Here is a 13,650-nt window from a genome sequence, read left to right as displayed (position 1 = left end):
GGGATCCTAAAGAATATGTAGTAATATGGTACCCAAAGGTGGGATCCTAAAGAATATGTAGTAATATGGTACCCAAAGGTGGGATCCTAAAGAATATGTAGTAATATGGTACCCAAAGGTGGGATCCTAAAGAATATGTAGTAATATGGTACCCAAAGGTGGGATCCTAAAGAATATGTAGTAATATGGTACCCAAAGGTGGGATCCTAAAGAATATGTAGTAATATGGTACCCAAAGGTGGGATCCTAAAGAATATGTAGTAATATGGTACCCAAAGGTGGGATCCTAAAGAATATGTAGTAATATGGTACCCAAAGGTGGGATCCTAAAGAATATGTAGTAATATGGTACCCAAAGGTGGGATCCTAAAGAATATGTAGTAATATGGTACCCAAAGGTGGGATCCTAAAGAATATGTAGTAATATGGTACCCAAAGGTGGGATCCTAAAGAATATGTAGTAATATGGTACCCAAAGGTGGGATCCTAAAGAACATGTAGTAATATGGTACCCAAAGGTGGGATCCTAAAGAATATGTAGTAATATGGTACCCAAAGGTGGGATCCTAATGAATATGTAGTAATATGGTACCCAAAGGTGGGATCCTAAAGAGTATGTAGTAATATGGTACCCAAAGGTGGGATCCTAAGGAATATGTAGTAATATGGTACCTAAATGTGGGATTCTAAGTTAAGAATTTCCTTAAGTAGTTACGTATGAAGGTATGTATGTATGTATGTATGTGTGAATATAAGTGGTATGTATGAATGAATGTATGCATGTATGTATGTAGGTATGCACGTATGTAGGAACGTACGTATGAATGTAGGTACGTAGGTTTGTAAGTAGTTATGTGTGAACGGATGCACATATGTAAGTATGTATGAAAGTATATACGCATGTATTCAATGAAATTGAGTATTGACGATAATAATAGTGTGCCTTGTGAACGAAGTGTAACGCAGGTACAATGAGAAAGTCTCACCACGGAATGTACGATCAGATGGAAAGCTGGGATGTAAAGAATTAACGGAACAAAAAGTAAACGTGAATAAATCTTGTATGTTTATAATGCGTACTAATGTTATGAATTTAATGTGGTGAGCGCAGGTAGTACGAGTCATGAGGATCATCAAGGAACAGAGATCGAGGATCGAGTCACTAGTGAGATTGTACGGGAACGTTGATGTATATAATGTAGTAAACATAAGCTATGTTTTTACTTAGTAATTAAGTCGATTGATGGATTTATGTGAAAGAGTTATGTTAAAGTTAATTTTTAAATAAGTTAAGGTGTTTATAATGAAAGAAAGTTTATGGCTTGAACTTCCGCTGCGACTTTTAGTCAAATACGCATTAGGGTCTTACAAGTTGGTATCAGAGCCCTGGTTTGAGGGAATCAAGTACGAGAAGGTAGGTACTTGAACTCAAACCTATGTGCTCTTGTGATAAGGAACCTGTACAATCCATGACTCGATCAAGATCCAAAGGTAGAAATGGAATGAAAACGTGTATGTATGTATGTATTCATATGAAGAAGCTAACGGTTTGCTATGTGCAAGGTAAGCTTAAAAGTTTGGAGAGGATGATCCGTGAATGCAGTCTAAGGTGGATGCTAAGGCAGGCAAGGATGCGAATGGACAGACGGACCCCAGGTACACAATGTTGACATGTATGGGTACCGTTGTTAAAAGAAAAAGGAAGAAGTCTCCTTGGGAGGGTAAGTACTAAACGGAAGACAACGATATTGTCTTGGTAAAATTGTAAAAATGTAGCACGAACTGAGACCCACTAATGCGGACATAAGGCGATGATTACCTGAAGGCACGGAATTAGTATGTGAATTGCGCACCTGGCCAGTACGCAAGAAGCATATGACGTTCGTGAGACCGTGGTAATTATCGCAGGTATATCTGTAGAATTGGGTAGCAGGTGGGCGTGCGGGTGAAGTGGGTAGTAAGGCTCTCGGGAAATTGAGAGTACTATGTAGGAATGAAATGCAGAAAATGATATGTTTGAATCTGTGAGACGGATTCAGCACATGTAATGAATGAAAGATGTGAATGGGTAATGTAAATGAAATGTTTGAATCCGCGAAAAGGATTCAAAGCACGAAAGGAAGAAAATGTATGAATAGTATGTTTGGAACCGCTAGACGGATTCAAAACATGAAAGCAATGAAAGGCATGAATGTGACGTTTGAGTTCGCGGGACGGATTTAAAATATAAAAAGGGATGAAATTAATCCACATCACAATGTGTCGACAGTTTGACCATGGTTGTGTCAAACGAGTCATACGGGTAAATGTAAAGTAATAAACAAAAGAATGATCATAATGGGCATGCAAACCTAAATTTTAAAGCGAAAGAAAGAAGTTCGAACAAGTTATGTGTTAAATATGTTAGTAATGGACTCTTAGGAGTCATAATGAATGACGGGCTACGACCCGGACAATAATTTAAGTATGAATGAGAAGGGTGAGTTTTGTTAAGAATACCAAAATGATGTAATGGATGTCCTTGTAGGTAAACATGAAGGGAAAGACGTACGAATGTGTACCTCTTTACATCTACGGTAAGTAAGAAATGTCAGTTTGACCTTGAAACGTCAAACTGCAAAGGTCGACAAAATAAGTAACCAAAATAAAGAATTGCATGTAAGGAATGAAGTGTGGAAAATGTTATAGCATGTGCGTAGGAAATTGTAAAGAATTATAGGTGAGTAATCACCTAGTTTAATGAATGCTTGAATGAAATGTGCTAACCGCTAAAATTGTAGATGATAATGTTAGAAACTCTTGATGTGATGAAACCAACCGAATTGGTGGAAGGATGTGCACGGGCGAAAGCGCATTACGCGGATGAATGAAATCTAGCCTGGTATGGCTAGTACTCGTGAAGAATGCGGATCGATCTGGGTTACGGATCGTCGATTGATGATATGAGATGAGGTCAGTAAAAAGTTTAACTTATGTTAGATAAGTATGAATTGGTTAATTGGGTACGACCTACGAAATGAATGATGGAATGGGTATGGTATAGTATGGGAAGTTTGATTTTTTTTTTCAGTTGACATAAGAAGAAAACTATGTCATCAAGAAGCGAATCTCAAAGGTTTTGTGACACTCGAGGTTTTTCCATACGAACACCTTGTAATATTTTATGTATATAAATATTATTAAATGAAAACGTGACCTTTGTGCGTGATATGTGATGTATGTACGTATTATATATATATATATAAGAGCCGAAACCACGACCCGAGACCATGACTCGCAACCGGGCGGTTGCGAGTGGGCCACTCGGTCTCGAGTGGGCCGATGAGCCGAAACCGGTTTGGGCCGAAATCCCAAGCCCAACCCGAAAACACCCCTTGTATATATAATCCCCACCATCTCCTCATTTCCCTCATTTGCTACAAAAACATACACACACTCCTTATTTTCTCTCAACTAAGAAAACCCCAAAACAACATCCCAACCTTCTCCAATTTTCGGCTCAAGCAAGAATCCCGGACAAGGAACTCGGTCAAGACTATCACTCGGACACTTCATCTTCTCTCATTTTCTTCCTTTGTCTTCGGCTCTTTCTTCTCCTAACCGGTTAGTATCCTATGTTAGTGTGAAAGATGCTTTGAATGTTTGATAAATGAAATGATTATAAACTAGAAAATGGTTAGTTAAAATTGTTATGCATGATTTTTATGATATTTTGTGAGTTTGGCATTATGTGTAAACCACTATGTTTGTATGACTTTTTGTATGATTTGTGAAGATTAACTATATGTGAAAACCCTATGTATGAAGCTTGACAACATGTTCATAATGGCTATAGAATAGTGGTTTAAAATGTGCTTATGATCAACCCAAAAATATGTTCTAAGTCATAAAGTGTATGTTTTACTTGTTCTTGCATGATAATCTTGCTAGAAATATGTGATTTTGGTTCATGAATGTATGATTTGTTAAAGAGAAAACCCTAGAAAATTATGAACACAAGATGAACTTGTTTGAATATGGTTTGAAGGTTTTAAAAATGGCAAAGTTTGATCTATATGGTTTAATGGTCAAATGAGGAAAAGTGTTTGTAGAAATCTTATTGGTTATTTCCGGATTTGGGCCTGAATTCTTGGTACAAAATGGACTGATGCATCTGCATCATCACGTGTGGATGAAAATGACAGTTTTCGACTCGCAACCACAGCATTCTGACTTGAAACCACACGGTTGCGACTCGCAACCAAAGCATGACAAGTCGAAACCACGAGATTGCGACTCGAGACCACGCCGTTGCGACTCGCAACCAAAACGTGACAACTCGAGACCACGTTTGCGACTCGCAACCACAGCGTGACAAGCCGAGACCACCTGGTTGCGACTCGAGACCAGCTGGTTGCGAGTGGGCTGTCCATTTTAGTTATTGGGCCATTCTGTGTTAACTTGGGCTATCTGTTAAGTGGACTATGTGTTGCTGTGTTCTGTTTGACGCTGTTACTGTTAGGGCCGGCCCAATAACCCATGACTATTACTTGTATGCATGTTATGTGCCTGTATATGTTCTTACGTGATTACTTGTACACCGAACCTGACCTATACCGGTAACCATGTTAGGACGTGGTGACCAACGTGATTGACAAGTAACCCAAACCTACCGAGCAACCCAAGGTGAGTTCACAACTTAAAAGCATGCGTCCCGGTGGTTTGGGACACGAGACTAACAACCCTATCCCCTGGTAAAAGGGGATACCATTTACATACCTTCCCTAGTTATTGGGAACAAAACTTACTTTTCCTTCCCGGGTATTGGGAAACCTTTTGGTTAATTACTGTTTATACGGATTGCAACTAACGGCACTAAACGAAACTCTATCACTCAAGTCCCTACTACAAATACCGATTAGTCGCCGGGTTAGGCGAGCGGGTTATTAGTTGATAGCGCTATTTAGGTGTTTACCAGCCTCACACCGTGCCCTGGTTTGGGACGGTCGTGAACTAATGTACTCAGAAATCTGTCAATGATGATAGAACATTGACATCGGGGCATCCTGCGGATACGCAACGGTTACCTAGTGTTCGGTATTGGAAAAACAGTTTAGTCGCTAACTTTTGGGGTAGCTCCCCAGGGCATGTATAAACGGATAAATTAACCGGTGAAACAAAGTTTTTGGTAATTAAAACTGGACAACTAGTGAACTCACTCAGCATTATTGTTGACCCCTTACTGCATGCTTTGCAGGTAACCAGTGACGAAGGAGCTTGCAGCTTGGGAACGTGTAGTGTCTGTTCACCCTTGTGTTGGGTGTTACCTTATTTTGAATCATGAACTTTGTTTTAAACTACCGTACTTATGCTTCCGCTACTTATGACTGTTTGAAACTTAAAACTTTAAACTCTGAACTTAATACTTGCTAAGCTTATGAATAGTAAGTATTACTTTTGTTATTAACTTAAGTATTCGGTATAATTGGTGGCTGGATCCTGGTCAGTCACGCCCTCGAAGCGGGTGTTATCCGCAGGTGGATTTTGGGGGTGTGACAGATTGGTATCAGAGCCATTGGTTATAGTGAACTTGGTTTTAAAAAAGGGGAAAATCTTTTTGGAGAAAACCAGACTATAACCCGTGACTCGTAACGACACTACACTCCAAGTGCAAGGCTCGACACATTTGACCTCATAGCTCGGACCAGTGTTTACTTGTTTGCTTATGTTTCCTGTTTTGCCATACATATTAGTATGCCTAACTAGATAGATACACCTCTCTCTTCTATCTCATTCTCGCTACACTACGACATCACACTCATACTGTGTTTTCTGGTTATGAAGACAATGAGTGGACGCGGAAGAGGAAACATTAACATGACGCAGGCTCAGTTCACTAACCTGCTCAACACAGTGGCTGCGGCTTTTGCAGCTCACCCTTTAGGTAAGCTCGTTGTTTTAGGATGTATAGATCCTACCGCCACATCGACTTTTCGCCTCTAAACCTATACGCTTCGCTTCTCACGAACAGGTCAGCATGCACCTGCGCAACCACCAGTGTGTACTTTCAAAACTTTCATGGATTGCAAGCCTCTCCCTTTCAACGGCACTGAGGGTGCCATAGGTCTTCTGCATTGGATTGAGAAAATTGAAGCTGTCTTTGCTGTTTGCGAGTGTCCCCCTGCAAATTGGGTGAAATTTGCTACTGCTACGCTTGAAGGAAGCGCGCTTTCTTGGTGGAAGGCGCAGATTCAGATGTTTGGTTTGGAAACTGCAAATGCTACGGCATGGGAGGATTTCAAGGATATGATTAAGGATGAGTACTGTCACCGGGATGACATCCACAAGCTTGAGAACGAGTACTATGAACTCAAGATGGTTGGGTCGGAAATTGAGACATACACCAAGCTGTCAAATGACTATGCCGCTCTTTGCCCAAACATGTCACGACCAATGTACCGAAGGATCGAACTGTACATCAAAGGTTTGGCTCCAGAGATTCGAAGCCATGTCACTACAGCCAACCACACTACCATTCAGCCGATTGTTCGACTTGCTCACAAACTTACTGATCAGGCCGTGGAAGAGGGCAGGTTGCCCAAAAGGATCAGTGCTACTGTCGGAACTTCTAGTGACAGCAAGCGTAAGTGGGAAGGAAGTCAAAGCAAGGATGCTAACCCCACTCAGGCCCCAGCGCAGCAAAGGAAAACTGAAAACAACAAAGGCACCCAGCAACAGGGTGGCTACCGGGGAAGCTACCCTAAGTGCAACAAGTGTAACAAGCACCACAATGGGGCATGTAACAAGGGCCAGTGTCAGCGATGCCACAAGATGGGGCACGACGCCAAGGATTGTCGAAGTCAGTTCCCAGCTAGACAGAATCAGCAACAACCCCAACAGCAACAGCAGCAGGGAAACAACCGGGCATGTTTTAAGTGTGGAGCTGAGGGGCACTTTGAGAAGGATTGCCCTGAGCTGAACCAGAACCGCAACAATAATCAGGGAGCTGGGAACAACAATCAGAACAACAATGCTGGGAATGGTGCTAGAGGAAGAGCTTTCGTGATCGGAGCTGGTGAAGCAAGGAATGACCCTAATGTCGTGACGGGTAAGTTCCTACTCGATGATCGTTATGTTTCTGTGTTGTTTGATTCCGGTGCCGATGCTAGTTATGTATCCCTACGTATTAGTAAGAAGCTTAAGCGTCCGCTGTCGTTACTAAGTTTTCCTCATGTCGTCGAGTTAGCCAATGGTAGAAACATCGAGGCCTCACATGTTGTCAAAGGCTGCAAACTAGAGTTGTCTGGTCAGACCTTTAGTATCGACCTTTTCCCTGTTACTCTTGGAAGCTTCGACGTCGTTATTGGTATGGATTGGTTATCCAAGCATCGCGCTGAGATCCTCTGTCAAGAGAAAGCAGTTCGTATTCCCCGCCGTTCTGGCAAACCCCTCATTGTACAAGGTGGCAAAAGTGGAGAAATCTCCGGCATTATCTCGTTCTTGAAGGCCCAGAAGTGTTTACGAAAAGGGCACACCGCTATCTTAGCACTTGTTACCAACACACAGGAGAAGGAAAAGAGGATCGAAGACTTTCCAGTAGTGCGTGACTACCCCGAGGTATTTCCTGAGGAATTACCTGGACTCCCTCCCCATCGTCAGGTCGAATTCCAAATCGAGCTAGCTCCCGGAGCAGCGCCTATAGCTCGTGCACCTTATCGACTAGCCCCCGCAGAATTAAAGGAACTCTCTACTCAACTACAAGAACTTTTGGATAAAGGATTTATCCGTCCTAGTTCATCACCCTGGGGAGCACCGGTACTCTTTGTTAAGAAGAAGGATGGCACGTTCCGAATGTGTATTGACTACCGTGAGTTGAACAAGGTTACCATCAAGAATCGTTACCCTCTCCCGCGAATCGACGATTTGTTTGATCAATTGCAAGGATCAAGCTACTATTCTAAGATTGACCTGCGATCAGGCTACCATCAGTTAAGGGTCCGTAATGAAGATATTTCCAAGACTGCATTCAGAACTCGTTATGGTCATTATGAATTCCTCGTTATGCCCTTCGGAATGACCAACGCCCCTGCAGTGTTCATGGATCTCATGAACAGAGTGTGCAAACCCTACCTCGACCAGTTTGTGATTGTGTTTATAGACGACATCTTGATCTACTCGAAAAGTCAGGAAGAGCATGAACAGCACCTACGCCTTATCCTCGAACTCCTTCGCAATGAGCAACTGTATGCCAAGTTCTCGAAATGCGACTTCTGGCTTCGAGAAGTCCATTTCCTTGGGCACGTGGTTAACAAGGATGGAATCCACGTCGACCCAGCTAAGATCGACTCTATAAAGAATTGGCCTACCCCTAAGACTCCCACTGAAGTTCGCCAATTCTTGGGATTAGCAGGTTACTACCGCAGATTTATTCAGGGATTCTCAAAGATTGCACAACCCCTCACTACGCTCACTCAGAAAGGCGTCACCTACAAGTGGAAAGAAGCACAGGAATCTGCTTTTCAGAGGCTTAAGGATAACCTCTGCAGTGCTCCTATTCTCTCGTTACCTGAAGGAACGGACGACTTTGTGGTTTACTGCGATGCGTCTATTCATGGGCTCGGTTGCGTGTTGATGCAACGCGAGAAAGTTATTGCTTACGCCTCTCGACAACTTAAGACACACGAAAGGAACTACACAACGCATGATTTGGAATTGGGAGCGGTGATATTTGCGCTTAAGATATGGAGACATTACCTGTACGGTACCAAGTGCACCATTTACACCGATCACAGGAGTCTCGAGCATATCTTTAAGCAGAAGGAGTTAAACATGCGACAGCGCCGATGGGTCGAACTTCTGAATGATTACGAATGCGCCATCAAGTATCATCCGGGCAAGGCCAATGTTGTGGCAGACGCCCTCAGTCGAAAGGACACTGTACCAAAGCGAGTGCGAGCATTACAACTTACCATCCAGTCTAGTCTCCCTACCCAGATTCGAAATGCTCAGATTGAAGCTCTGAAACCGGAAAACATCAGGGCTGAGTCCCTGCGAGGATCGAAGCAGCAACTAGAACAGAAAGAAGACGGTGCCTACTATGTGGCAGGGCGCATTTGGGTCCCACTTTACGGAGATCTACGAGAGCTTGTGATGGACGAAGCCCATAAGTCCCGTTATTCAGTACATCCTGGTGCAGATAAGATGTACCACGACTTGAAAACCACATACTGGTGGCCTGGCATGAAAGCCCACATAGCAGCCTATGTTGGCAAATGTTTGACCTGCGCAAGAGTCAAGATCGAGTATTAGAAACCAGCAGGCTTACTCCAGCAACCAGAAATCCCGAAGTGGAAATGGGAGCAGATTTCCATGGATTTTGTTACAGGGCTACCTAGAACTCAACGCGGGAATGATACTATCTGGGTGATAGTAGATCGTTTGACTAAGTCTGCACACTTTTTGGCCATTAAAGAAACAGACAAGTTCTCAACCTTGGCAGAAATCTATTTAAAGGAAGTAGTCTCCAGGCACGGGGTGCCAACTTCTATTATTTCCGACCGAGACGCTCGTTTTACTTCCGAGTTGTGGCAAGCTATGCACAAATCCTTTGGCTCACGTTTGGACATGAGCACCGCTTATCACCCGCAAACGGATGGGCAGTCTGAACGCACCATCCAAACCCTGGAAGACATGCTTAGAGCATGTGTGATCGATTTTGGCAAGAACTGGGAGAAGCATCTACCGTTGGTGGAATTCTCCTACAATAACAGCTACCACACTAGCATTCAGGCGGCACCTTTTGAGGCATTGTACGGTCGTAAATGCCGATCACCTCTCTGCTGGGCGGAAATAGGTGACAGTCAACTCACAGGCCCAGAACTAGTGGTAGATACAACGGAAAAGATTTCCCAGATCAGGCAACGCATGGCGGCAGCTCGTGACCGTCAGAAAAGCTACGCTGACAAGCGTAGAAAACCGTTAGAATTCCAGGTCGGGGACCGGGTTCTACTTAAGGTCTCACCCTGGAAGGGTGTGGTCCGTTTCGGTAAACGGGGCAAGCTGAATCCACGGTATGTTGGACCATTCGAAATTACCGAGAAAATCGGTAAGGTTGCTTATAGATTGAACCTGCCTGCAGAGCTGAGTGCAGTGCACAACGTTTTTCACGTGTCTAACCTGAAGAAGTGTTTGTCGGATGAAACACTTGTGATTCCTTTTAAGGAACTGACGATTGATGAACAGCTACACTTTACTGAGGAACCGATTGAGATCACGGATCGAGAAATCAAAACCCTCAAACGTAGCCAGATACCCCTTGTGCGAGTTCGTTGGAACTCACGGCGCGGCCCAGAGTTTACCTGGGAGCGGGAGGACCAGATGAAGTCCAAGTATCCCCAGTTATTCCCAAACGAAAACCCCAGCACTGAAGCTACAACCGAATTTCGGGACGAAATTCCAAACTAACGGGGGGATGATGTGACACCCCGTTAAAACACGCTAGCTTGGCAGTGACAGCTTCAACTTTCGGGACGAAAGTTCTTAAAACTTGGGGATAATGTGACACTCGAGGTTTTTCCATACGAACACCTTGTAATATTTTATGTATATAAATATTATTAAATGAAAACGTGACCTTTGTGCGTGATATGTGATGTATGTACGTATTATATATATATATAAGAGCCGAAACCACGACCCGAGACCATGACTCGCAACCGGGCGGTTGCGAGTGGGCCACTCGGTCTCGAGTGGGCCGATGAGCCGAAACCGGTTTGGGCCGAAATCCCAAGCCCAACCCGAAAACACCCCTTGTATATATAATCCCCACCATCTCCTCATTTCCCTCATTTGCTACAAAAACATACACACACTCCTTATTTTCTCTCAACTAAGAAAACCCCAAAACAACATCCCAACCTTCTCCAATTTTCGGCTCAAGCAAGAATCCCGGACAAGGAACTCGGTCAAGACTATCACTCGGACACTTCATCTTCTCTCATTTTCTTCCTTTGTCTTCGGCTCTTTCTTCTCCTAACCGGTTAGTATCCTATGTTAGTGTGAAAGATGCTTTGAATGTTTGATAAATGAAATGATTATAAACTAGAAAATGGTTAGTTAAAATTGTTATGCATGATTTTTATGATATTTTGTGAGTTTGGCATTATGTGTAAACCACTATGTTTGTATGACTTTTTGTATGATTTGTGAAGATTAACTATATGTGAAAACCCTATGTATGAAGCTTGACAACATGTTCATAATGGCTATAGAATAGTGGTTTAAAATGTGCTTATGATCAACCCAAAAATATGTTCTAAGTCATAAAGTGTATGTTTTACTTGTTCTTGCATGATAATCTTGCTAGAAATATGTGATTTTGGTTCATGAATGTATGATTTGTTAAAGAGAAAACCCTAGAAAATTATGAACACAAGATGAACTTGTTTGAATATGGTTTGAAGGTTTTAAAAATGGCAAAGTTTGATCTATATGGTTTAATGGTCAAATGAGGAAAAGTGTTTGTAGAAATCTTATTGGTTATTTCCGGATTTGGGCCTGAATTCTTGGTACAAAATGGACTGATGCATCTGCATCATCACGTGTGGATGAAAATGACAGTTTTCGACTCGCAACCACAGCATTCTGACTTGAAACCACACGGTTGCGACTCGCAACCAAAGCATGACAAGTCGAAACCACGAGATTGCGACTCGAGACCACGCCGTTGCGACTCGCAACCAAAACGTGACAACTCGAGACCACGTTTGCGACTCGCAACCACAGCGTGACAAGCCGAGACCACCTGGTTGCGACTCGAGACCAGCTGGTTGCGAGTGGGCTGTCCATTTTAGTTATTGGGCCATTCTGTGTTAACTTGGGCTATCTGTTAAGTGGACTATGTGTTGCTGTGTTCTGTTTGACGCTGTTACTGTTAGGGCCGGCCCAATAACCCATGACTATTACTTGTATGCATGTTATGTGCCTGTATATGTTCTTACGTGATTACTTGTACACCGAACCTGACCTATACCGGTAACCATGTTAGGACGTGGTGACCAACGTGATTGACAAGTAACCCAAACCTACCGAGCAACCCAAGGTGAGTTCACAACTTAAAAGCATGCGTCCCGGTGGTTTGGGACACGAGACTAACAACCCTATCCCCTGGTAAAAGGGGATACCATTTACATACCTTCCCTAGTTATTGGGAACAAAACTTACTTTTCCTTCCCGGGTATTGGGAAACCTTTTGGTTAATTACTGTTTATACGGATTGCAACTAACGGCACTAAACGAAACTCTATCACTCAAGTCCCTACTACAAATACCGATTAGTCGCCGGGTTAGGCGAGCGGGTTATTAGTTGATAGCGCTATTTAGGTGTTTACCAGCCTCACACCGTGCCCTGGTTTGGGACGGTCGTGAACTAATGTACTCAGAAATCTGTCAATGATGATAGAACATTGACATCGGGGCATCCTGCGGATACGCAACGGTTACCTAGTGTTCGGTATTGGAAAAACAGTTTAGTCGCTAACTTTTGGGGTAGCTCCCCAGGGCATGTATAAACGGATAAATTAACCGGTGAAACAAAGTTTTTGGTAATTAAAACTGGACAACTAGTGAACTCACTCAGCATTATTGTTGACCCCTTACTGCATGCTTTGCAGGTAACCAGTGACGAAGGAGCTTGCAGCTTGGGAACGTGTAGTGTCTGTTCACCCTTGTGTTGGGTGTTACCTTATTTTGAATCATGAACTTTGTTTTAAACTACCGTACTTATGCTTCCGCTACTTATGACTGTTTGAAACTTAAAACTTTAAACTCTGAACTTAATACTTGCTAAGCTTATGAATAGTAAGTATTACTTTTGTTATTAACTTAAGTATTCGGTATAATTGGTGGCTGGATCCTGGTCAGTCACGCCCTCGAAGCGGGTGTTATCCGCAGGTGGATTTTGGGGGTGTGACAGGTTTTGAGTGAAAAGTTCGAGTATTGGTTAAAATCTCATGAAATGAATTGCACGACACGTATGCTTATGCAAAATAAGTAAGGCACGAAATGAGAGGTATAGTAATGTAGAACGAATGAGGCAAGTTGAAGGTAACGTAAGGATATGTAAGGTACGAATGACTATAGAAAAGTAGAATGATGCTAACTATGGAGTTAAGCATGTAGGTGTAACTATGAAGTAGTAGTTTTGTTGTGATAACAAAACAAGAGTTGAATGTTATAGAATGTGTGTATGAAATGTAATCTTAAAAGACAAGATGAAAGTATTAGATCCGTTATAAACAAATCCTACGAATGAACGTATTATCACAAGCTTGAAGAAGTATGTATATTGACCTATTAAAAACGGGTCAAGGGAAATGAAAATGTTATGTGAAGGTATGGTGTGAAAAAATATGGACTTATTATAAAAAAGGTCAATAGTATGAATAAATATGAACTGAGATAGGATGATTACATATAATTATGATATGACTATGAAGTCAAACATAGATGTGTGTGTGTAAGAGGAAATGAGAAAGGTTTCGGGGACGAAACCTTATTTAAGGGGGGTAGACTTGTAACACCCCAAAACCCGAATGTTTATATTCGTTAAATGTTATGATCGGGTACATCAAGAAATAAATAACTAGGTTATTCGTCCTAGTTAAAAGTATG

Source organism: Helianthus annuus, chromosome 12, assembly GCF_002127325.2.
Source record: "Helianthus annuus cultivar XRQ/B chromosome 12, HanXRQr2.0-SUNRISE, whole genome shotgun sequence".
In the NCBI taxonomy this organism is placed as follows: Eukaryota; Viridiplantae; Streptophyta; class Magnoliopsida; order Asterales; family Asteraceae; genus Helianthus; species Helianthus annuus.
Note: the sequence above shows the minus strand (reverse complement) of the source record.